Source organism: Sander lucioperca, chromosome 7 (assembly GCF_008315115.2).
Source record: "Sander lucioperca isolate FBNREF2018 chromosome 7, SLUC_FBN_1.2, whole genome shotgun sequence".
Taxonomy (NCBI): domain Eukaryota; kingdom Metazoa; phylum Chordata; class Actinopteri; order Perciformes; family Percidae; genus Sander; species Sander lucioperca.
The window spans coordinates 41,275,421-41,300,294 of record NC_050179.1 but is presented as its reverse complement, the minus strand read 5'-3'; the positions used below and the strand labels follow the sequence as shown (position 1 = coordinate 41,300,294).

The 24,874-nt window shown below is 44.3% G+C and overlaps 1 long non-coding RNA gene across 1 annotated transcript; it reads left to right on the top strand.

The window, feature by feature from the left end:
* The first annotated feature begins 227 nt into the window (after positions 1-227).
* LOC116048694 lies at positions 228-1,406 on the top strand. Its single transcript, XR_004104721.2, has 2 exons — positions 228-371; positions 1,311-1,406. It is a non-coding gene; the product is annotated as an uncharacterized LOC116048694 (long non-coding RNA).
* The last annotated feature ends 23,468 nt before the right edge of the window (positions 1,407-24,874 follow it).

The following is a 24,874-nucleotide window of genomic DNA, read 5'->3' as shown; positions in this document are numbered from 1 at the left end:
AAATAAGCAGGTGATTGGGTGACTTGGGTCACATCTGTCCAATCAGCTGCTGCTGGTCAAATCATGTCAGTCATTTTCATTTACGTCACTGCTACTGCTAGACGGCATAGTGGCAGATTGACCGAAAGAAAGTATGAAAGTGGAGCACAAAAACGCAAAATACAAAGGTTAAAAGAATAACGTGACCAAGATATCCTGAAAAAAATCCCTAAATTGACTGGATACAGTCGAAGACTAGATCCACAGCAGGAGGACTGCCAGCAGCATCGACTAACATCGGAGCTGGGGTTGAAACACCTGCAGCGGGATCCTTAGCTGTTGCAGCAGCTAGCTCATCATGTCATCGGTAATATTTCAGGGAATTTGGGGGAGTTAGGAACAGTGTACCGTTGCCGTCTGACCGAATTACAACGAAAAACGGTAAAGCGTGTTTCACTTCCAGACTTTGTATCAGGTCTCTCTTTTCACCCAAGACTCAAGCCGCTCAATATGGGTGTCAGTTTTTCTCTCTGAAGCCTTAGGAATCTAAAGAGACCTCTCATGAGCCAATCGGTTCACGGGAGGCGGAGATAGACAGCTGGAAACCCTATGAAGACGTCATAGCAGCGATTCGTTCCCACGTTTCTTAGATCGACAGTTGCTCGAGCCAGTTGAAATTTCATGTTACGAGACCCTCCTACCTTTTTAGCCAATAAGGAGACAATTCAAATGACACCATGGACCCCATTGAAATGTTAACCCTGTGATGGCTGTATCTGTGTCAAAGCAAAAACAGGGACTATTACAATGCATAGCACACCCTGAACAATTTATAATTACTTATTTCTATATATTTATTTCAAGTTTGTGTGTGATTGATGTGGGTAAGTTTTGTATTTTGTACTTTTGTCTTTTTTCTTTGCACTTTCCAAATGGACCTGAGAAAAACAGACAGACATACCTGTAGAAAAAAAATCATATAAAATCCATTTTTGAGTCTTTTGACCTCGGATTTTTTCTGTAGTAAGCTGAGACATGTGGCTATGGCCTTGTGTTGTCTGTTGTCTGTATCTCACCTATATGTGTTTACAGCAGTGTATTTTAGTCAGTTTGTAGATGTATGACTAGGACGGAAAAAGCCTCTAGCCTCTGTAACTCTGTGTCAGTAAGGCCTAGAATTACCCTGACACTTGTAACAAAAACTTGAGTGTTACCTTCCCAATGATATCAAGCACACCCCAGAGTGTCAAAGTATATGGGAGCTGTACCACTTTTAATTTGGGTATGCCGTTTAGACCAAAAAGCATGGAATTTCAGCCGTTTTATAAGAGGTTATTCAACAATGACATGCATATTACACAGGTCGGTTTTTAAGGTTGGTTCTATTTATTCACGTTATCAGTGATAGATGTAAAGACACCAGTCAAGATGACCTCTGTGACAAGGCCGCAGCCATACAACCATCTCACTCAGATAGGAGGGAGTCTGAGACAGAGGGACCGAGTCAGATACTTCAGCCACCCGAAGCGCCATGCTGCAGACACAGGTCGCCTGCTCGTGGGTCAGCTGCACCCCCGGCAGAGATGAAGGGAATTCCCGGCCCCCCTCCACCTGTTGCTGCGGAGGAGAGAACGCAAAAAGAGGCCGCAAATCCTGCTACCTATAGCTCGGATCCTGCATGCTGGGATAAAATTGATGAAGACATGCGGGCATATTGGATTAAAATGGGACCTGAAAGTTGCCAGAACAAATGCAAGATGTTGCTGCCTCAGAATGACAACATAAATAACAAAAGAGGTACTTTTCCAAAACCCTGTTTAAAAGGAAGCTGGCAAATGGTGAAACTCAGCCAAGAGAATGGCTGCTTTATTCCCCCTCAACAGGCACCATGTTTTGTTTTGCATGCAAATTATTTGGGGACAGTGATATTCAGTCTGCATTGACAGCAGGCTATAGTGACTGGAAAAATGCAGCTGTGCGCCTAGCTGAACATGAAGGATCAGAGAGCCACAGAAAGGCAATGCTCGTGTACGTTACACGCTGTGCAGATGATGGGCGGATAGATTCAGAACTAAAAAAATAATTTGACAATGAATGTGAATATTGGACCGAGGTTTTAACAAGGGTGGTTGCGATGGTGAAGTTTTTATCAGAGTGAGGACTAGCGCTTAGGGGACATAGTGAAGTTTTATGGGTGTGCTGGAAGTTATCAGCAAGTTTGATTCCTTTTTGAAAGCGCATATAGAAAAATATGGCAATGCTGGAAAGGGAACGCCATCATACCTCTCATCGACAACATGGCTAGAATTTATTGAACTGATGGGGGAACAGGTCCTCGCAGAGATAATCAGTCAAATTAAAGTGGCAAAGTACTTTTCGATCAGTGTTGATTCCACTCCTGGCGTTATGCACCTGATTGCTGCATCACAGAGCGTTTTATCAAGTTTCTGCCTATCCAAAGTCATACAGGAGAGTAGCTTTGCCAGCCTGTGCTTGATGTTTTAAAGGACATGGGCATTGATATCAGTAACTGCAGAGGCCAATGTTATGACAATGCAGCCAACATGTCTGGTGTTTACAGTGGCCTACCAGCGCGTATTAAACAGGTAAACCCATTAATCGAGTGGGTACAGTGCGCTGCACACACACTAAATTTAGTGGGTGTTAATAGTGTTAACTGTTGCCTTGAGAGGGAGGAATATTTTAATTTAGTGCAGACACTTTTTAATTTTTCCTCCAAATCCACATCCTGTTGGCAGACAATTACAGCAGGTTTACAGCCAAATGACAACCAGAGGATCAAGACTTTGAAAAGCCTTTCAGACACTAGATGGTCAGCTCACACGCAAGTGACAAGAGCACTGCAATAGAATTATGCCAGAATCCAGGAGTCGCTGCAAAAGATCAGTAATGACTAGGGTTGAGTCCTAACCGGTAGGAATCGGACTGGATTAGAACGCAAATTTCGGTTCCGCATTTCAGTTCCACTTAATGTGTTGACTGAAATATTTTCCCTCTGTTGCTCTGAAACGGACGTAAAAATATCACACTTTCTCTGTAGTCTACTGCTGGCTAGCTACCGTAAATGTAGGCTTCTTTTAAAATGCCATATTTTCCCTCTGGGCTCACCAAAACGGACGTAAAAGCATATTAACATCTAGTAAACACATTACATCTTTGATGTAATTTTTCAGTTTTTCAAGAATCGGTTTAGGAATCTGAATCATTTTAAAAGTACCGGTTCGGCATCGGAATCGTAAAAATCCAAACGATACCCAACCCTAGTAATGACACAAACCAATGTCTTACTACATGGGATGAAGCCAGGACACTGTATGTGAAGATGGACAAACTATGAATGCCATTCTGTGTAATATGTGGAACAACATACTGCAGCATTTCCACAAGACTGCTTTACAGGGAGTTGACCTGGATTTATGTAATGCTGTTAGTTTGGTCAGCTCGTTGAGGGATTATGTAGCCAGTCTACGAGAATATTTTGACAAGTTTGAGAGTGATGCAAAAAACATGTCTCCATCTTTGTCCCAAGTCTACAAAGTGGACACGCAGAGACACAGGAAAAGGAAAAAACAATCCAGTGAACCGGACTATGAGCGTTCAGGCTGCGACAAATTCAAAACAACTGTTTTTATCGCTGTCATAGATCGTCTTGTTGCCGAGCTGGATAGGAGGTATCACTCCTACAAAGGAATTCAGCAGACATTTGGGTTTTTGAACGAGATCCCATCCATCCCCCTACAAGATCTACGCATAGGAGCAGCTACTCTGCAGAAAACAATATGCAGGTGATTTAGAGGAGGATTTTGTGGATGAATTCAGACAATTCGTCAAAGAAAATGAGGACACCTCAGGAAGGTCACTACTGCAATTTATTAGAGCAAGAAAACTACAATCAGTGTTTCCAAATGTTGATATAGCACTCCGGCTATTTATGACTTTGCCTATAACCAACGCCAGCGGAGAGCGCTCTTTTTCAAAACTGGAACTAATTAAAAATAGACTCAGATCCATGGTGGGCGAAAACCGACTCAATCACCTGTCTCTGATGTCCATTGAAAACTGGATTTTACCAGCCTCATTAAGGACTTCTCTGCCAGAAAATCAAGAAAGAAAAAATTCTCAAGGTAGGATTATGCAATAATATGTACATATTTATTATTGTGCTGCTGTTTCATTATTGCTGTTATAATAACATTGTTATTATGTGCAGATGTGCTGCTGTTTTTATGGCTTTGTTTTATATACAGTTTAGTGTATTGCGTGGTTTGTGTCTCAGTAATGATCAGTGGAGGAATGTAACTAAGTACATTTACTCCAGTACTGTACTAATGTTGAGGTACTTGTACCTTACTTGAGTCTTTTCTTTTCATGCCACTTTCTATTTCTACTCTGCTACATTTCAGAGAGAAATATTGTACTTTTTACTCCACTACATTTATCTGACAGCTTTAGTTACCAGTTACTTTACACATTAAGATTTCTGCACACAAAACACATGTAAATCTGATGTTTTATTATAAATGAAACAAGCCAACAATATATAGGCCAAAAATTCCAGCTGAAATGATTAGCCCATTAAACACTTAGTTGATTGACAGAACTCTTTAAATAATTTCTAAAATGTGAGGATTTTTACACATTCAGTACGTTTACTTTAACACTTTAAGTACATTTTCCTGACGATATTTACAGACTTTTACTTAAGTAACAATTCAGTGCATAACTTGTAACATAGCACTTTTACAGTGTGGTATTAGTACTTTTAGGGATCTGACTAATTCTTCCACCACTGATGTTGTGATTTTGCCTCAGTAAAACATGGTGTTCTGCACTGATGCAGATGCTGTACCCTACCTGTTGGATAATAAAGCTAAAAGCGATTACCATTCTGTTGCTTTGCTGTTTATAGTTGCATTACATTTTCATGGTAATTGTTTTGGGACTGTGGAGGCAGAGGGTTATATCTGGTATTCTTTCCACTTACATCTCTATTGATAGTTAGTTAGTTTTGGTTGTAGTGCAAGTGTTTCTTGATCACAATTTAAGGGCTGATTCTAAGCTCTGGGCCTTATGCTTGTTTGTATTAGTGTTTTTTCTGTAATGTTAAATTTGTCATTTTACCTATGTGGTGTGGTAATTGTCTTACTGTTGTGGTCCACCACTTGAAGGAATGTAAAGAAAACACTGTCTCAATGTGTGTGTATGCCAGTTCACCGTATTTGCGTGTGGACCATGTATGGCACTAAATACATTTTTCCAGTAAAGCACAATGATTAAGGGGGAAGGGGGGCCTCACACAAAGAGCAGCCTAGAGGCCCCTGACCACCTTAATCCACCCCTGGTTGTGTGATCTCCAAATCACACACAGCTGGCATCATTGCCATTATTTTAAAAACAATACCAGGATTTAATCATCGGGATGAATTAAAAACTCAAAATAGACCATGGACGTTCTGGTGGCTGAGCTTTTAAGCGCTCCCTCTCACCTCATCTATATTAAACCTATTGAACTCTCTGTTCATGTCACAACAGATCTGATGGGTAGAGGGACGTCTGATGCTTTAAACTCACACTTCAGAGAGTTGATCAAATTTGAGATTTAAAAAGTAAACAGGTAAAACAAGGAAGATACAGCTCTTTAAGCTGTGTGTGTGTGTGTGTGTGTGTGTTGCCAACACTCAAGGACAGCAGTCGGTCACACAGCTGGTGACAGATTATTTTTTGTTGTTGGATATTTAAAACACCTCATCAGGAGTTCAGCCACAGTTAAAATAAAAACCCTACAGGGAGGCGGGCGCAAACTCTGCTCCCATGCTTGAAAGCCCTGTGCTTTATGACCCACCCTGAACTCCTCTTTTTTTTATCTATCATGAACATGTTTATTTAGGTAATAAATCAAGGGAAAAGTGGGGTCACTTTCCCATAGACTTCTTTAGAAACTGACTTCTTTTTGCAACTAGTGGAGTCATCTCCTGCTGGAAATTAGATAGAATGCAGGTTTAAATTCTGCAATTGGCTTCAATGTTTAGGCCCGGGAGCTTCTGTTAGGCTTTGGTACTGACCCAACACACAGAGAATCAAACACAAACTCAGACTAACGACATAACAAAAATGTTTTAATGAAAGTTCAGTTCTTTAAAGTAACCAAAGAATGCAGATACAAAGTAGGTCGGCTCCGGGCTGAAAAGGAGCTGAGGCGGGCAGGCAGAGGAATGTCCAAACTCTCTTGCAGAAATACAAATGAGAGGGCAGAAAAACACGAGTGTGATGAGCAGGCGACACAGCAAGCCACAGCAGCAGGTCTTGAGGTGTAGGTCTGAGCAGAAAAGAACAGGACGTTAGCAAAAGCACGAGGAACAAAACTCAAAGACAAAAATCATTTACTGATACGACTTGGGAGCCTAGTTACCACACTGGTAGGTGCAACGATCTGGCACTGGTGGAGAGCCATGCCCAGGAATAAATACTGCCAGGTTGGAGAGCGAAATTAGAGGCAGCTGCGCAGGTAAGAATCAGTGGAATCGCCAGCAGCTGTACAGAGAGGTAGATCCCCAGCCACGCCCCTTGACCTACTTGCAGGAGAGTCCGCCAAACACACATACAGACACCACAGACACAGTGGGGACAAACACACATACAGACACCACGGACACAGTGGGGACAAAACAAGGGGAGAGAGGCACACAGAACAGGGAGAGAACAGCTGCCCACATAACAGCTTCTTCCAATTATTTTTTACAGTCTATGGTCTGTACTAAATGTCATGTCATTCAGTTTTTGTTGAGATATTTCACTTTGTACTAAAGTAATGGCCTAACTAAACAAGGGACATGGATAACAAAAACAGTATCCAGACAAAAGGTTTCTGCAGGACCCCGATCACGTTACAGCAGCATTATGCAGTGATCATGGCCTATTAGATCCCCTTCATCATTAACCTTTTATCATAGATAACGTAGAGCACTGACCCCTGAGTAACAACTCACTTGGCTCATGATTTATAAAGCTTGTCAGTGATATTATTTATTACTGGATCTCACAGAAATATTTTAAATGACCACAACATTTAAAATTAGAATTACGTGCGGACACAATGGAAACATTTTAAGTTTAGGTAATTAAACAACTTAGTTATGTGACAACAAAACAACTTGGTTAGGTTTAGGAAAAGTTAATGTTAAATGTTTAATGTTAAAAGTTAAAATAAGTATGTTATGTACGTAAGTTACAAAAAACAGTCAATGTTGACTTTTGGTTTTACACAGTTGCTCTTTATATTACCTCACCTGACTTCTGAGACAGGGCTGTGTCAAACCAGGGAATACGTGTGTCCACCACGACTTGACTTTAGTACAAAAACTGATTCAATGACTAATTAAGAGCCATCTTTCATAATAACCACTTAATGTTTATTAAAACTTGAGGATCTCTTTATGCTTGCTTGCAAATGCAATTCCTGTTGAACCCATTTCACTAAGGATATCACAATGTGGTGAAAAAAGTTATGAGCAAGTCAAAATGCATTAGCAGGCATGTAAGAGACCAGCAGAAAACTAGGAAGTAGAGGAGCATTATAGATTTTTTGACATGTAATTTAAACAACTAGTATACAGACTTCAACATGAAGACATGGTTTTTAAACCCTTTAAAAAAGCAATCTTCCTTCCTGCTGAAATGTCTCTGAGAAAGACATTAAATCGATTGCAGCTCCAGGGTTGGTGATGTGCAATCATCGTATGCCGTTATATATACTCACCTAAAGGATTATTAGGAACACCTGTTAAATTTCTCGTTAATGCAATTATCTAATCAACCAATCACATGGCAGCTGCTTCAATGCATTTAGAGGTGTGGTCCTGGTCAAGATAACCTCTTGAACTCCAAACTGAATGTCAGAATGTGAAAGAAAGGTGATCTAAGCAACTTTGAGCGTGGCATGGTTGTTGGTGCCAGACGGGCTGGTCTGAGTATTTCACAATATGCTCAGTTACTGGGATTTTCACGCACAACCATTTCTAAGGTTTACAAAGAATGGTCTGAAAAAGGAAAAACATCCAGTATGTGGCAGTCCTGTGGGCGAAAATGCCTTGTTGATGTTAGAAGTCAGAGGAAAATGGGCTGACTGATTCAAGCTGATAGAAGATCAACTTTGACTCAAATAACCACTCGTTACAACCGAGGTATGCAGCAAAGCATTTGTGAAGCCACAACACGCACAACCTTGAGGCGGATGGGCTACACCAGCAGAAGACCCCACCGGGTACCACTCATCTCCACTAAAAATAGGAAAATTAGGCTACAATTTGCACAAGCTCACCAAAATTGGACAGTTGAACACTGGAAAAATGTTGCCTGGTCTGATGAGTCTCGATTTCTGTTGAGACATTCAGATGGTAGAGTCAGAATTTGGCGTAAACAGAATGAGAACATGGATCCATCATGCCTTGTTACCACTGTGCAGGCTGGTGGTGGTGGTGTAATTGTGTGGGGGATGTTTTCTTGGCACACTTTAGGCCCCTTAGTACCAATTGGGCATCGTTTAAATGCTACAGCCTACCTGAACATTGTTTCTGACCATGTCCATCCCTTTATGACCACCATGTACGCATCCTCTGATGGCTACTTCCAGCAGGATAATGCACCATGTCACAAAGCTTGAATCATTTCAAATTGGTTTCTTGAACATGACAATGAGTTCACTGTACTAAAATGGCCACCACAGTCACCAGATCTCAACCCAATAGAACATCTTTGGGATGTGGTGGAACGGGAGCTTTGTGCCCTGGATGTGCATCCCACAAATCTCCATCAACTGCAAGATGCTATCCTATCAATATGGGCCAACATTTCTAAAGAATGCTTCCAGCACCTTGTTGAATCAATGCCAAGAAGAATTAAGGCAGTTCTGAAGGCAAAATGGGGTCAAACACGGTATTAGTATGGTGTTACTAATAATCCTTTAGGTGTATGTGCCTCATTCCTGAGCGAGTAATTGTATGTTTTGAGCACAGAAAAATATATTTTGCAAGCACATTACATTACATGTACAGATTTGTGTTTCCTGCTACTAGCGATCTAATTGGAGACAAACAGCCAATCCAAATTGACCTTTAATTCTCCGATTGGTTGGTTTTGTGGCACACTTGGAACGCTGTGAAAAATTTGAGCGAGTATGTCAGAGTTGAGCACGCACAGAGTCAAGAGGTTGAGAGCGATGGAGACATGACAGGAGCGCAGCAGCGTCTACCTGCGCGCAGTAGGCCTGGCAAACTCGATTCCTTTTAAGGATTCGGGTTATTCTGAGTCACTTAGTGAACTGATCCAGGTTGTGCGAGTCACTTGAGTCAGTATTGATCTATAGGCAAGCCGAGGCAAGCTTGCAATGTTTCGGACTGTCTGCTCGACCTAATTGCATTTTAACATACTACATTTATACACCAAACCTACAGTAGGCCTAGCTAGGCTACGTGCAGAACATTGTATGTTATTTCAGAAGTGAAAGAATGGCTTTTGTTGTGGATTTGTTTTACCCTGAGCTCGAGGAGAGATTTAACTCGCTCATCTGCTACTGATCCACTCATGACAACGTAGCCGGCTGATTCACGCGACTGAATGACTCGCGCGAGAGCTCGCAGGTCATCGAGGACTCGTGAGTCAACGAGAGCTCGTGGGTCGTCGAGGGCTCGTGAGTTCTCGAGTGGTCTGTGAGCTTGCAATGTTTCCGGCTCTGAGTCTGTGGGTCGGAAAGTTCCAATAACCTGTCTCGGACTGTTTTTCTGCTCACTCGGTCGCTTGAGTTGACTTGTGGAGTTGTTGTTGCCTACAAAATTGTTTTTTGGCAGCTTTTGGCAGCTAAGATGGCTAGCACTAGTAGTAGCTAATGTTGCAAGAGGTTTGTGTGTGGCGCTGTTATCATTTTAGATTGAATTGTAGTGGGACTCAACTGATCCGAGTTAATGATACTAGAGATCACGACTCATGAGTTAATTTAAAGAGTCGGGTTAAAGATCCGAGTGAGTCACAACTCAAACAGGTTTAGCGCGCAGAGAAAGAGTTTTTGAGAGGGCACATGAGTAAACTGCGTGAGAGGGGTTATTATTGCACGTTAATATGGATAATAGCAAACATGCAAATACATTTATTGAGCACGGAATAGGTTTTTGTTTGCTCAAACGAAATTATTTTTTGTGAGTGTTAATTTCTGTTCAAAATGTAATGTAATGTACTTGCAAAATATAGGTCTCTGTGCTTAAAACATACAATTACTCGCTCAGGAATGAGGTATATTTATAACGCCATATCATCGCTGCTTCTGATAAGGTAGTTCACTGTAGAAAGTGAAAAAAAATAAGGAGGATAACATACGGATCAGACATCATGTCCTCCATAGCATACGACGATATAGGTTGTTTATCCCTAGCCTCTCATATGACCCATAGGAGCGTTCATAAATTAACCCTTTAAGAAACACCATTTGGGGAGGTCACGTGACCGTCGATCGCAATGGTCGCTCAGGGCTAGAGCTGATCACCCACCTCTGTATTTTCATTAAAAAACCAGGTCTATTCCTTCTTTTACGTCAATCATTTTATTTGTTACCATAGTGACTCAGTGAAATGCCTGAAGGAGCAAAAAAGCAGGCCTTGTTGCTGTTTACCTGGACACAGAAACCCACCAACATGGCAGCGGCTAATATGGCTACTGATGCTAGCGCGGACTTAAACATGGAAAACATTATAGCCAAGGTCCTGGAAAAGCAACAAAGTGTGCTTGAATCAGTGCTAGAAGAAATTGATACCTCACTGCAACACATCAGGACAGAGCTCGAGAGGCAGGGAGCTACGGTACATGATCTGGTGCAATGACTAGACAAGACACAAGGGGATAACAGGCAGATGAGAAACATGGTGAACGCCTGTGTTGAGGACCAGAAGAAATTTGAGTATAAGCTAGCTGAAATGGAAGACAGATCCCGACGCAACAATGTACGCATCATTGGACTGACAGAGGGAAGCGAAAAAGATGACCCAGTTTGGTTCCTGCAAAAGCAGTTACCGGTGTGGCTCCCCTCCTTACAGAACAGGGCTACCATTGAAATTGACAGAGCACATAGAATCTACGACAAGGGTACAACGACAAGTACTCTGATTTTGAGGTGTTTGAGATACCAAGACCGCCAAGCAATCCTTCAGGGGGCGAGACAATTACAGCAGAAAGGCCCGATTCATTTTTCCAAAGCAACGCTACGCTTTCAGGCTGACTACAGTGCTTTCACCGCCCAGCGGCGCCAAGAATTTATAGGAGCTCAGCGTAAGCTACATGCTAAAGGCATCTCAAACTTCCTTATTTATCCGGCCACCCTGAGAGTGGAGAGTGGAGCTGGATACGGAGGATGACGGGACATCCACACTGGACCGAGTGCCAACGTCGGGGCCAGAGGATGGCGGGGGGACCTCTCGTCTGGTGCTAGAGCCGGTGGCGGGCCCGGGGCTGGCAGACCCAGCGGCTATGGACTAGCGGTATCTGGAGTACTGTACTAAGTTTGACTCAAGGGCACTGTACGTAAGTTTTGGAACCAAGCTTTAAAGGGAGATTTAAGTAGGCTGAAAGAACATGATGAATGCAGACTATTCAGCTTATAATCTATGTTTATTACTCTTACTAGGCTGGTGTGTTTTTCGCATAGCCTATTTCAAACTTAATAGCTGATTGAAACCTAGTATGTAAGTTTTGGAACCAAGCTTTAACCCTTGTGTTGTCCTTCGTGTCACGGGGACTTGTTTAGTTTATGTACTGTCCTACTACCCTGGCGTTGTGCTTCGGGGTCCCCGGGACCCTTTCGTGTGTTATTCCACGTCGACCGCCGTCGCCTCGTCCTTCGGGTCAACGGGACCCCGGGTTATGTTTTCGCTCGTACATTGTCTACTACCCTGGCGGTGGCGGCGGTGGTGTGTGTGTGTGTGTGTGTGTGTGTGTGTGTGTGCGCGCGTAACATCATCTCACACAGCAGACACAGGTCAAAGGGTTTTTATTCAAAAGATTTTCAACATTGTTGTCCATGTCACTTTGTTGCACCTTTTCTTTCTTGCACCTTTCTTCACTTTTTTTGACGAGCGCGGCGGATGCCTTTGTGCGAGGCAGACGCCGCCGTCTCTCGATGAGCGGAGTCAAGAGCGCCCTGCCCAGCTGCTCGAGGAACGCCCTGCGCCTGTTGAGCATGCCGCGCATCCACTTGGGCCTGAGTTCTCGCCAGAGCACAAAGGTGTTGTAGGCGGACACGTTGAGGATGTTGTGGAACACGGCGAGGGGCCAGCGTGCCGTCTTCCTGCGGCAGCTGTACGTGCCGATGAGCTTGTCCAGGTTGTCCACGCCGCCCTTGGTGCTGTTGTAGTGCAGGATGATGTCGGGTTTGGTGCGCCTGCCGGCGCCGGCGCCGACTCGCGCATCCCGATGGCAGCCGCCGGGCCAGCTCATAGGAGGTGAAAAAGTTGTCGCACATCACGTTGCACGGACCCCGCAGGCCCTCGGTCAGGTCCAGCACCACCCGGGCGCCCAGATTCCTCTCGGGCACGCCGCTCGCGGCCTTGCCTGTGTACATCTGCATGTTCCACGTGTAGCTGGACGCGGGGTCGCAGGCCACCCACGACTTGAGTCCGTACCTGGCGGGCTTGCTGGGCATGTACTGGCGGAAGGAGCATCGACCTTGTTGTCGTCGTCGTTGTCGTCGTTGGTGGACGTGTCGTCAAAGAATGAGAATGAGAAAGACACGGAAGAAGAACTCGGAGGAAGAAGAAGAAGAAGGGGGAAAGGAGGGAACGTGAAGAAGAAGAATGAGATAGAAATTATAGAAGAGAATACAAGCACAAGAGAAAAGAACAAAATGTTTACAAACATCCGCGTGTGCACACTCACACAAAAACATTGTAAATGACGAGGTGGACAAAGACCAAAAAAAAGACAAGACAATTGTGCCAAGGTGGTGAGAAGAACAAACTGGAACAAGTTAGCCTAGACGCGATGTACACGCGCGGAGAAACCAAACTCTAGTCCTCTAGCCCTTTGTAGCACATACGGCGTCTGTGGGCGGGCGCCGGTTCCGTGCGAATGCACCACCACTCAAAACCACACAAGCGTTGCTCTGGCTGCTCGCAGCGCTGCTATCCTATCGATCTGTTGCGTGCACAGGGACTGTGAAAGACAACCGCTGCTCTTTATCCAGCCACCCCCTCGGATTGAGCCCTGCCGATGGCCAGTGAGTTCCCAGACCCGAGCTTGAACACGACGACGCGGGATCTGGCGACTTGACGCGCTACAGCCACATGGCGCGATAGTAATAATGACGATAATGATAATGATAATAGCTGTGGCGACAAATACCCACCTCGGGGCCCGGGTTGTAGAGGCGAGGCAGCCGCTGCACCCAGGCGTCCCACACGTCTCGTACGGCCGCTAGTTTGTCCGAGGCTCGTCTGGCGGCTCTCGTCTCGCGGTCGTCGAATCACAGCAGTCTCTAGAACGCGTGGAACCGTTTGAGCAACATCGTGGCGCGGAAAATGGCCCTGCCGCTCTCCTCGTGCCACAGGCTCTCCAGGGCCTCGTTTCGGGACCTGAACACGCCAGCGAGGAGCAGCAGCTGAGCTGAACATTTTAAAAGTTGAATGGAATGAAATAATAGCTGAACGTATGCAGAAGTTACAGAGAGCCAAAAAACGTGCGGAAGAGGGAATAAGAAGAAGAAAAATAAAGAAAATGGCCGACAGGAATAACAATAGTTGGAATGCTGCTGAACAGCATTCTCACTAACTAGAAAATGCATTTCCTGCAGAAAATGCGTGGGAATGCTGAATAGCTGAATTGCTAAAGCTAAACTGGTTGAATAGCTTAAATCCGAAAGAAGTTGAAGTAGTGAGAATAGTTGAAAAAGTGGAAATCGTTTTAATACGTATGAATTTCATTAAAAAGTTAAGCTTATGCTAAACTGAACTGTTTGTTTTAAAAGTTGAATAATGACAAAATATGTAAAACATTGTGAGGTTTGAGTTTATTTTCTAACTGATAATGAATAAGTAGAGAAGACTCACAAATGCAGAAATATGAAACAAATTGTATGAAAAACCTTAAAGTTCAAATGCATTGCACTGCACTGCTGAAAAATCTTGAAAATTGCCAGAGTTAGAAGCTGAACTGCATTACCTAAATAAGTGAAGAGCGAAAACACATTGTTAGAAAAGCTGGAAGCTGAACTATAATACTGTCAAAGTTGAAAGTTGAAATGAATTGCCTGAAAAGACTGAAAGAAAAAATACTTTGTATTATTATCAGACATTAAACACTGCACAGAACGAAAAAGCATCAATCTAGCTGAGATGAGATGGGAAATATATTGCGTGAAAAGAAGGGGGCTGAACAACTTTGCACTGAAAAGGAAAAATTAAATGCATTAATGACAACCATGCTCTAAAAAACATAATATACAATGATATTAAGGCATCGAAAATGGCTAAATATGGGTTGTTAGTTCATATGTGATCTGAAGTTAACCGAAACAATGAAAGTCTGAGGTCTTTAAAGTAACTTTTATATTGAGTAATACTGTTGGAGTTTGCCCATCAAACACTATGTTCTGCTGTTACAATTAACAACAGTCCTGACATTATGTACATGAAAACAATGGCATGATCTGGAAAATGGAAAGGTAATGAAATGATGTGTGGATCTTTGTAAGATATCGTGAAAAACAGATCATTGGTCTAACTGTTTTAACAGATGATGCAGACAGTTGACCTGCTTACAAATATATTTTAATTTCATTCAATTAAATTACTGTTTTGGGTCAAAACTGTTGTAGTAATTAACACCATAATTAATATGTTTCAAAATGCAGTTGTAGTATCAGCAGTAATAAATTACAGGAAGTCATATCAGCAGTACAAATACAAACAAGCGTGATACAATGTTCATACTGATAATAATATTTCAAATCATTCAAATGACAAATGCATGTAGAAAGAAGAGTTTTCAAAAAACAAAGTACCAAAGAATAAAACTTGGAAATGCCCTCTAACAGTCTGTAAAGATGATAGCTGACTTTAACAGATGAATAAAAACACAAAGAAAATTAAAGCTGCAAGCAGCGATGGACGGGCCCTCGCTCCTCTGCGCGCGTCGGGGTCGCGGTCACCGCTCCTTGCGACCCCGCAAATCATCACCAATGAAAAGGGAACTCCATGCTGAGTTCAATGATACCTCACACAAGATGCTACGTCATACAGTTTATTAGCTGTTAAAGGGGGCGTGGCTAAAACATGGGGGTCGGGGCAAACCTTTACCAATAAAAAAGGAAGTCTCTGCTGAGTTCAATGACACCTCACACAAGACTCTACCTTAAACGGTACAAATGTTATGAAAGGGGGCGTGGCCGGAGTAAGTGGGCGTGGTTATATTATAGGGGCCGGCTCATTATCACATGTAGACCACACATTCTAAGTTTCATGTAAATCGGATGATGTTTGCCATATAAGGCGCATTTCCTGTTGCCAGCGGGGGGCACTATGACCAAAAGTCAAATATGGCCTGTAGGTGTCCTCAGGCCTGGACCCTTGTCAATCGTGAGAAGTTTCGGGCAGATACGACAACGTACACTCAAGTTACAACAATTTATTTGTTCATCGTTCAACACTCAAAATGGCCGCCACGCCACGCCCACACCGTCAGACGAAAAGTTTTTCTTTTAATAACTTTTCATCTTTAAGGTGTTGGGATGATAGAGACCAAGTTTGAAGTACATCGGATGAAATCTCTAGGAGGAGTTCGTTAAAGTATAGCACTTTGACTTTTAGGCCTACTTCCTGTTGCCACTAGGGGGCGCTATGACTTTAAGTAAATATCGGCCTTTATTTGTCCTCAGGGTAGGACTCTTATGAATCCTGGAAAGTTTCGAGCCAATCGGACAATGTACACTCGAGTTACACCCACTTCCTGTTTCGGCGGCGAAACGCACAAAATGGCCGCCCTGCCACGGCCATGCTCTATGACGAAAAGTTTTTCTTTTAACAACTTTTCATCTTTAATGTCTTAAGATGGCACAGACCGAATTTGAAGTTGATCAGATGAAATCTCTAGGAGGAGTTCGTTAAAGTACGACATGTGGAAATGGCCAAAATTGCACTAATTTCGAACTTTTAAATCAAAATGGCGGACTTCCTGTTGGGCTTAGGGTATGGCTTCAATGACGTTTTTTGTACATCCTGACATGATACATATGTGTACCAAGTTTCGTGAGTCTACGTTAAACGCACTGCAGGGGCTCAATTTATTTAACATTGTAGGGGGCGCTAGCGAGCCATTTTTGCGCGCCTATTCCCGAAACCCTTAAAATACGTAAATTTTCACCAGACTTGATACGACCGCCAAATGTGGTGAGTTTTTGAATATGTTAAGCCCCTCAAAAAGCCAATTCATTCAAAATAATAATAATAATTAAAGCTGCAAGCAGCGATGGACGGGCCCTCGCTCCTCTGCGCGCGTCGGGGTCACCGGCGGTCGCCGCTCCTTGCGACCGTGCATTTGCGCGGCACTCAGACACCGCAAATTGTCACCAATGAAAAGGGAACTCCCTGCTGCGTTCAATGATACCTCACACAAGACTGTACCTTAGACGGGTCAGCATTTATGAAAGGGGGCGTGGCTTGAACATAGGGGGCGGGCCAAACCATCACCAATGAAGAAGTAACTCTCTGCTGAGTTCATTGATACCTCACACAATGGTCAACCTTAAATCGTTCAAATGTTATGAAAGGGGGCGTGGCTTAAGCATAGGGGGCGGGCCAAACCATCACCAATGAAGAAGGAACTCTCTGCTGAATTCATTGATACCTCACACAAGGGTCTACCTTAATCCGTTCAAATGTTATGAAAGGGGGCGTGGCTTAAGCATATGGGGCGGTCCAAACCATCACCAATGAAGAAGCAACTCTCTGCTGTATTCAATGACACCTCACACAAGACTCTTCCTTAAATGGGTCACCAGTTATAAAAAGGGGCGTGGCTAAATTATAGGGGCCGGGTCAACCCATCACCAATTAAAAAGGAAGTCTCTGCTGAGTTCAATGATACCTCACACAAGGGTCTACCTTAATCGGTTCAATAGTTATGAAAGGGGGCGTGGCTTAAGCATAGGGGGCGGGCCAAAAAATCACCAATGAAGAAGGAACTCTCTGCTGAGTTCATTGATACCTCACACAATGGTCAACCTTAAATCGTTCAAATATTATGAAAGGGGGCGTGGCTTAGCCATAGGGGGCGGGCCTAACCATCACCAATGAAGAAGCAACTCTCTGCTGAGTTCATTGATACCTCACACAATGGTCAACCTTAAATCGTTCAAATGTTATGAAAGGGGGCGTGGCTTAGCCATAGGGGGCGGGCCTAACTATCACCAATGAAGAAGCAACTCTCTGCTGAGTTCACTGATACCTCACACAATGGTCAACCTTAAATCGTTCAAATGTTATGAAAGGGGGCGTGGCTTAAGCAGAGGGGGCGGGCCAAACCATCACCAATGAAGAAGGAACTCTCTGCTGATTTCATTGATACCTCACACAATGGTCAACCTTAAATCGTTCAAATGTTATGAAAGGGGGTGTGGCTTAAGCATAGGGGGCGGGCCAAACATCACCAATGAAGAAGCAACTCTCTGCTGAGTTCAATGACACCTCACACAAGACCCTACCTTAAACGGTTCAAATGTTATGAAAGGGGGCGTGGCTTAAGCATAGGGGGCGGGCCAAACGATCACCAATGAAGAAGGAACTCTGCTGAGTTCAATGACACCTCACACAAGACTCTACCTTAGATGGATCAGCATTCATGAAAGGGGGCGTGGCTTAAGCATAGGGGGCAGGCCAAACCATCACCAATGAAGAAGCAACTCTCTGCTGAGTTCAATGACACCTCACACAAGACTCTACCTTAAACGGTACAAATGTTATGAAAGGGGGCGTGGTCTGAGTAAGTGGGCGTGGTTATATTATAGGGGCCGGCTCATTATCACATGTAGACCACACATTCTAAGTTTCATGTAAATTGGATGATGTTTGTCATATAAGGCGCATTTCCTGTTGCCGGGGGGGGCGCTATGACCAAAAGTCAATTTTGGCCTGTAGGTGTCCTCAGGCCTGGACCCTTGTCAATCGTGAGAATTTTCGTGCAGATACGACAACGTACACTCAAGTTACAACAACTTCTTTGTTCATCCCTAAACACTCAAAATGGCCGCCACGCCCACACCGTCTGACGAAAAGTTTTTCTTTTAATAACTTTTCATCTTTAAGGTGTTGGGATGATAGAGACCAAGTTTGAAGTACATCGGATGAAATCTCTAGGAGGAGTTCGTTAAAGTATAGCACCTTGACTTTTAGGTCTACTTCCTGTTGCCACTAGGGGGCGCTATGACTTTAAGTAAATATCGGCCTTTATTTGTCCTGAATCCTGAAAAGTTTCGAGCCAATCGGACAATGTACACTTGAGTTACACCCACTTCCTGTTTCGGCTGCGAAACGCACAAAATGGCCGCCCCGCCACGGCCACGCCCTATGACGAAAAGTTTTTCTTTTAACAACTTTTCATCTTTAACGTCTTAAGATGGTACAGACCATATGTGAAGTTGATCGGATGAAATCTCTAGGAGGAGTTCGTTAAAGTACGACATGTGGAAATGGCCAAAATCGCACTAATTTCGAACTTTGAAATCAAAATGGCGGACTTCCTGTTGGGTTTAGGGTATGGCTGCAATGACGTTTGTTGTACATCTTGAAATGATACATATGTGTACCAAGTTTCGTGAGTCTACGTTAAACACACTGCAGGGGCTCAATTTTTTTAACTTTGTAGGGGGCGCTAGCGAGCCATTTTTGCGCGCCTATTCCCGAAACCCTTAAAATACGTAAATTTTCACCAGACTTGATGCGACCGCCAAATTTGGTGAGTTTTTGAATATGTTAAGCCCCTCAAAAAGCCAATTCATTTGCCGGGAAAATAATAATAGTAGCGGTCGACTGTTTACCTCCACGCGTGTACGGACCGCCTTTAAGAATTCTCTACAACAAACAAACTTCTTAACCCCCCTGACCGCGGGACACAGCTGAGAGAAATGAGAGAGTGACCGAGAGGGTGGAGGGGGGAGGCAGGCGTGGTGGTTGAAGGAGCGGGGGAGGTGGTCAAGTTGTTGTAAACGGCGTCACAGGCGCCGATTTATGTTTTCCTCCGTGGGTGCTTCGTGGGAAATTAAGCATCGATGCCACCGACGTAACCGATCACGCTACGACGGACGCTCCACTTAGCACCAACTGCAATGTTTAATTGCACGGTATCGCCGCCTACGAATGGTGTAGATTTTGGATTGAAAAAGTGAGAGAAAAGAGTTGCATTTGTCCACTGTGAAGGTTGTAGAAACTTTGTCAGGTGGGTTAAGATGTTTGTTTTATTGTAAAAAACCAAAGGAGCACGCAAAAGTAAAAACCAAAACCTAACGGTAAGAGGCAAACGTCAGTAAATATTGAGAAGTGTGAGCTGCAAGGTCTGTGGTACATTTCCATTGCAAATATCCCATTAAAATTGAGTAAAAGGGCCAAAACATGTATACGTTGATTATAGCGCCCCCTAATGGCCGATCTTCGCCAAATTTGGTAAGGAGCCTCGGAGCCGCATGCCGGACGAGCACCACAAGTTTCGTGTTGATTGCATGTACTGTGGCAGAGATATTGCAATTGCAAATTCACCATTCAAATGCATTGAGTTATTGGCCAACACAAATAAAGGTTGCTTATAGCACCCCCTGAAGGCCGATCTTCGCCAAATTTGGTACAGAGCGTCGTAGTGGCATGCTGAACAAGGATCCCAAGTTCCTTGCCGATAACATTTAATTTGGCCCAGATATGATATGATACGTGTGCGGTAGCTAGCTATGAAAATTTGTTTGGTCGTCAAATGCGCATACTTTAACGTAGCAAAATTCCTTGGGTACCTTTTGGTCAGGTCCATTTGGAGATGCTACGTACCAAGTTTCGAGCTGATCCGTCGCACGGCCTAGGACGAGTTCGAAAAAGTTGGTTTTGCACATTGTGCGATATTGCGAAAAAGATTTTAAGCAAAAATGGGCGTGGCCTATATCATGTGATCCAGCTTGATTCAAGGAACACGTCGATGTATGGTTTTCTAATGTGCGATGTGTAATGTGGGAGTTAAAGGCAAAAAACCATTATAGCGCCACCTAGTGGTCCACATGTGTAATTTTTGGTAGGTGTGGTCCATGACCCATTGCCTATCTACCCTGTAAATTTAAAGTTGTTCACATTAGTGTAAGTGGTGAATCTAGACTTGGGTCCCATAGGCCACGCCCACTTTGACCCCTCAGTACACAAATATAGACATGGCCTCAAGAGTGTCCCTAGATGGTGCCCATCAAATTTTGTAAAAATCGGATGAGCCGTTCATGAGATATAATCTTTTTGTACTTGTAGCGCCCCCTAGTGACCAATCTTCGTAAAGCGCGTTGGGCACCTCCAGAGGGTCATGGCAAACACGAATCTAAAGTTTGGCGTTGATAGCCTTTATTTTGGCTGAGATATGGCAAAGTTGGTGTTTTCATAGTTAGCTACACAAATTTGTTCGTGCGTAATATGCGCAATTTTTACGCTATCAAAATTCTTTTTAATAACTTTTTGTTCGGCCCATCTGGAGATGCTACCTGCCAAATTTCGTGCCGATCGGTCGCACGGTCTAGGAGGAGTTCGAAAAAGTAGGTTTTTGATAAATCGCGATTTTTCACGCATAAAAGTCTAGGCGGAAATGGGCGTGGCCTATATCACGTGATTCAGTAGGATCCAGGGAACGTGGCGATATATGGTTTTTGAATGTCCGGTGTACGGTGTGGGAGTGATAGGGCCAAACGCGTTTTTTCTGCTATAGCGCCACCTAGTGGTGGAAGTAGGTCTATTTTTGCGCCTGAGGTCCTTGCGGAGTTTGGGACCATTCCTGAAAATGCCAACCACCCACCATGTACGGTTTAGGCTGTAGTCGGAGTTTTACGCGGAGAAGAATAATAATAACTAGAACTGCAAGCAGTTATGACGGGGCCCAAGCCACCCACGCCAGTCGCCCCCGACGCCCGGGGGAGCGTGCGAAAGCGGAACCCGAAGCCGGGCGGAGGGGAGGCGAACGTCGCTAAACGTCGAGAGGCGCGAGCCACGACGTCTGCGGTGCGTCGCCGTCGCAAAAGTAGCGGTCGACTGTTCACCTCCACGCGTGTACGGACCGCCTTTAAGAATTCTCTACAACAAACAAACTTCTTAACCCCCCTGACCGCGGGACACAGCTGAGAGAAATGAGAGAGTGACCGAGAGGGTGGAGGGGGGAGGCAGGTGTGGTGGTTGAAGGAGCGGGGGAGGTGGTCAAGTTGTTGTAAACGACGTCACAGGCGCCGATTTATGTTTTCCTCCGTGGGTGCTTCGTGGGAAATTAAGCATCGATGCCACCGACGTAACCGATCACGCTACGACGGACGCTCCACTTAGCACCAACTGCAATGTTTAATTGCACGGTATCGCCGCCTACGAATGGTGTAGATTTTGGATTGAAAAAGTGAGAGAAAAGAGTTGCATTTGTCCACTGTGAAGGTTGTAGAAACTTTGTCAGGTGGGTTAAGATGTTTGTTTTATTGTAAAAAACCAAAGGAGCACGCAAAAGTAAAAACCAAAACCTAACGGTAAGAGGCAAACGTCAGTAAATATTGAGAAGTGTGAGCTGCAAGGTCTGTGGTACATTTCCATTGCAAATATCCCATTACAATTGAGTAAAAGGGCCAAAACATGTATACGTTGATTATAGCGCCCCCTAATGGCCGATCTTCGCCAAATTTGGTAATGAGCCTCGGAGCCGCATGCCGAACGAGCACCACAAGTTTCGTGTTGATTGCATGTACTGTGGCAGAGATATTGCAATTGCAAATTCCCCATTCAAATGCATTGAGTTATTGGCCAACACAAATAAAGGTTGCTTATAGCGCCCCCTGAAGGCCGATCTTCGCCAAATTTGGTACAGAGCATCAGAGTGGCATCTTGAACAATGCCCTGAAGGTTCTTGCTGATAACATTTAATTTGGCCGAGATATGATATGATACGTGTGCGGTAGCTAGCTATGCAAATTTGTTTGGTCGTCAAATGCGCATACTTTAACGTAGCAAAATTCCTTGAGTACCTTTATGGTCAGGTCCATCTGGAGATGCTACCTATTAGGTTTCGAGCTGATCCGTCGCACGGCCTAGGACGAGTTCGTAAAAGTTGGTTTTGCATATTGCGCGATTTTGCGAAAAAGATTTTCAGCAAAAATGGGCGTGGCCTATATCATGTGATTCAGCTTGATTCAAGGAACACGTGGATGTATGGTTTTCTAATGTGCGATGTGTAATGTGGGAGATAAAGGCAAAAAACCATTATAGCGCCACCTAGTGGTCCACATGTGTAATGTTTGGTAGGTGTGGTCCATGACCCATTGTCTATCTACCCTGTAAATTTAAAGTTGTTCACATTAGTGTAAGTGGTGAATCTAGACTTGGGTCCCATAGGCCACGCCCACTTTGACCCCTCAGTACCCCACTCTAGACATTGCCTCAGAAGTGTCCCTAGATGGTGCCCATCAAATTTTGTAAAAATCAGATGAGCCGTTCATGAGATATAAACTTTTTGTACTTGTAGCGCCCCCTAGTGACCAATCTTTGTAAAACGCGTGGGGGCACCTCCAGAGGGTCATGGCAAACAAGAATCTAAAGTTTGGCGTTGATAGCCTTTATTTTGGCCGAGATATGGCAAAGTTGGTGTTTTCATAGTTAGCTACACAAATTTGTTCGTGCGTAATATGCGCAATTTTTGTCCTATCAAAATTCTTTTCATTAACCTTTTGTTAGGTCGGTCTGGAGATGCTACGGTCCAAGTTTCGTGCAGATCGGTCGCACGGTCTAGGAGGAGTTCGAAAAAGTAGGTTTTTGATAAATTGCGATTTTTCACGCATAAAAGTCTAGGCGGAAATGGGCGTGGCCTATATCACGTGATTCAGTTGGATCCAGGGAACGCGTGGATGTATGAGTTTTGAATGTAGGGTGTACGGTGTGGGAGTTATAGGGAGTTATAGAGCCAAAATGCGGTTTTTTCTGCTATAGCGCCACCTAGTGGTGGAAGTGGGTCAATTTTTGTGCCTGAGGTCCTTGCGGTGATTCAGACCATTCCTGAAAATGGCAACCCCCCACCATGTACGGTTTAGGCTGTAGTCGGAGTTTTAGGCGGAGAAGAATAATAATAATAATAATAATGAAGAGGAAAAATCAGTAGAAAACAATAGGGTTCTACAGCCCTGCTGTATGAACGGCATAGCTTTGCTATTGCCCGTTCTTACAGACTCGGGCTTGGACCCCTAACTAGAACTGCAAGCAGTTATGACGGGGCCCAAGCCACCCACGCCAGTCGCCCCCGACGCCCGGGGGAGCGCGCGGAAGCGGAACCCGAAGCCGGGCGGCGGGGAGGCGAACGTCGCTAAACGTCGAGAGGCGCGAGCCGCGACGTCTGCGGTGCGTCGCCGTCGCAAAAGTAGCGGTCGACTGTTCACCTCCACGCGTGTACGGACCGCCTTTAAGAATTCTCTACAACAAACAAACTTCTTAACCCCCCTGACCGCGGGACACAGCTGAGAGAAATGAGAGAGTGACCGAGAGGGTGGAGGGGGGAGGCAGGTGTGGTGGTTGAAGGAGCGGGGGAGGTGGTCAAGTTGTTGTAAACGACGTCACAGGCGCCGATTTATGTTTTCCTCCGTGGGTGCTTCGTGGGAAATTAAGCATCGATGCCACCGACGTAACCGATCACGCTACGACGGACGCTCCACTTAGCACCAACTGCAATGTTTAATTGCACGGTATCGCCGCCTACGAATGGTGTAGATTTTGGATTGAAAAAGTGAGAGAAAAGAGTTGCATTTGTCCACTGTGAAGGTTGTAGAAACTTTGTCAGGTGGGTTAAGATGTTTGTTTTATTGTAAAAAACCAAAGGAGCACGCAAAAGTAAAAACCAAAACCTAACGGTAAGAGGCAAACGTCAGTAAATATTGAGAAGTGTGAGCTGCAAGGTCTGTGGTACATTTCCATTGCAAATATCCCATTACAATTGAGTAAAAGGGCCAAAACATGTATACGTTGATTATAGCGCCCCCTAATGGCCGATCATCGCCAAATTTGGTAATGAGCCTCGGAGCCCACATGCCGAACGAGCACCATAGGTTTCGCGTTGATTGCATGTACTGTGGCAGAGATATTGCATATGCACATTTCCCATTCAAATGCATTGAGTTATTGGCCATAACAAATAAACGTTGCTTATAGCGCCCCCTGAAGGCCGATCTTCGCCAAATTTGGTACAGAGCGTCGTAGTGCCATGTTGAACAAGGATCCCAAGGTCCTTGCTGATAACTTTTAATTTGGCCGAGATATGATATGATACGTGTGTGGTAGCTAGCTATGAAAATTTGTTTGGTCGTCAAATGTGCATACTTTAACGTAGCAAAATTCCTTGAGTATCGTTTTTGGTCAGGTCCATCTGGAGATGCTACCTACCAGGTTTCGAGCTGATCCGTCGCACGGCCTAGGACGAGTTCGAAAAAGTTGGTTTTGCGCATTGTGCGATATTGCGAAAAAGATTGTAAGCAAAAATGGGCGTGGCCTATATCACGTGATTCAGCTTGATTCAAGGAACACGGGAATGTATGGTTTTCTAATGTGCGATGTGTGATGTGGGAGATAAAGGCCAAAAACCATTATAGCGCCACCTAGTGGTC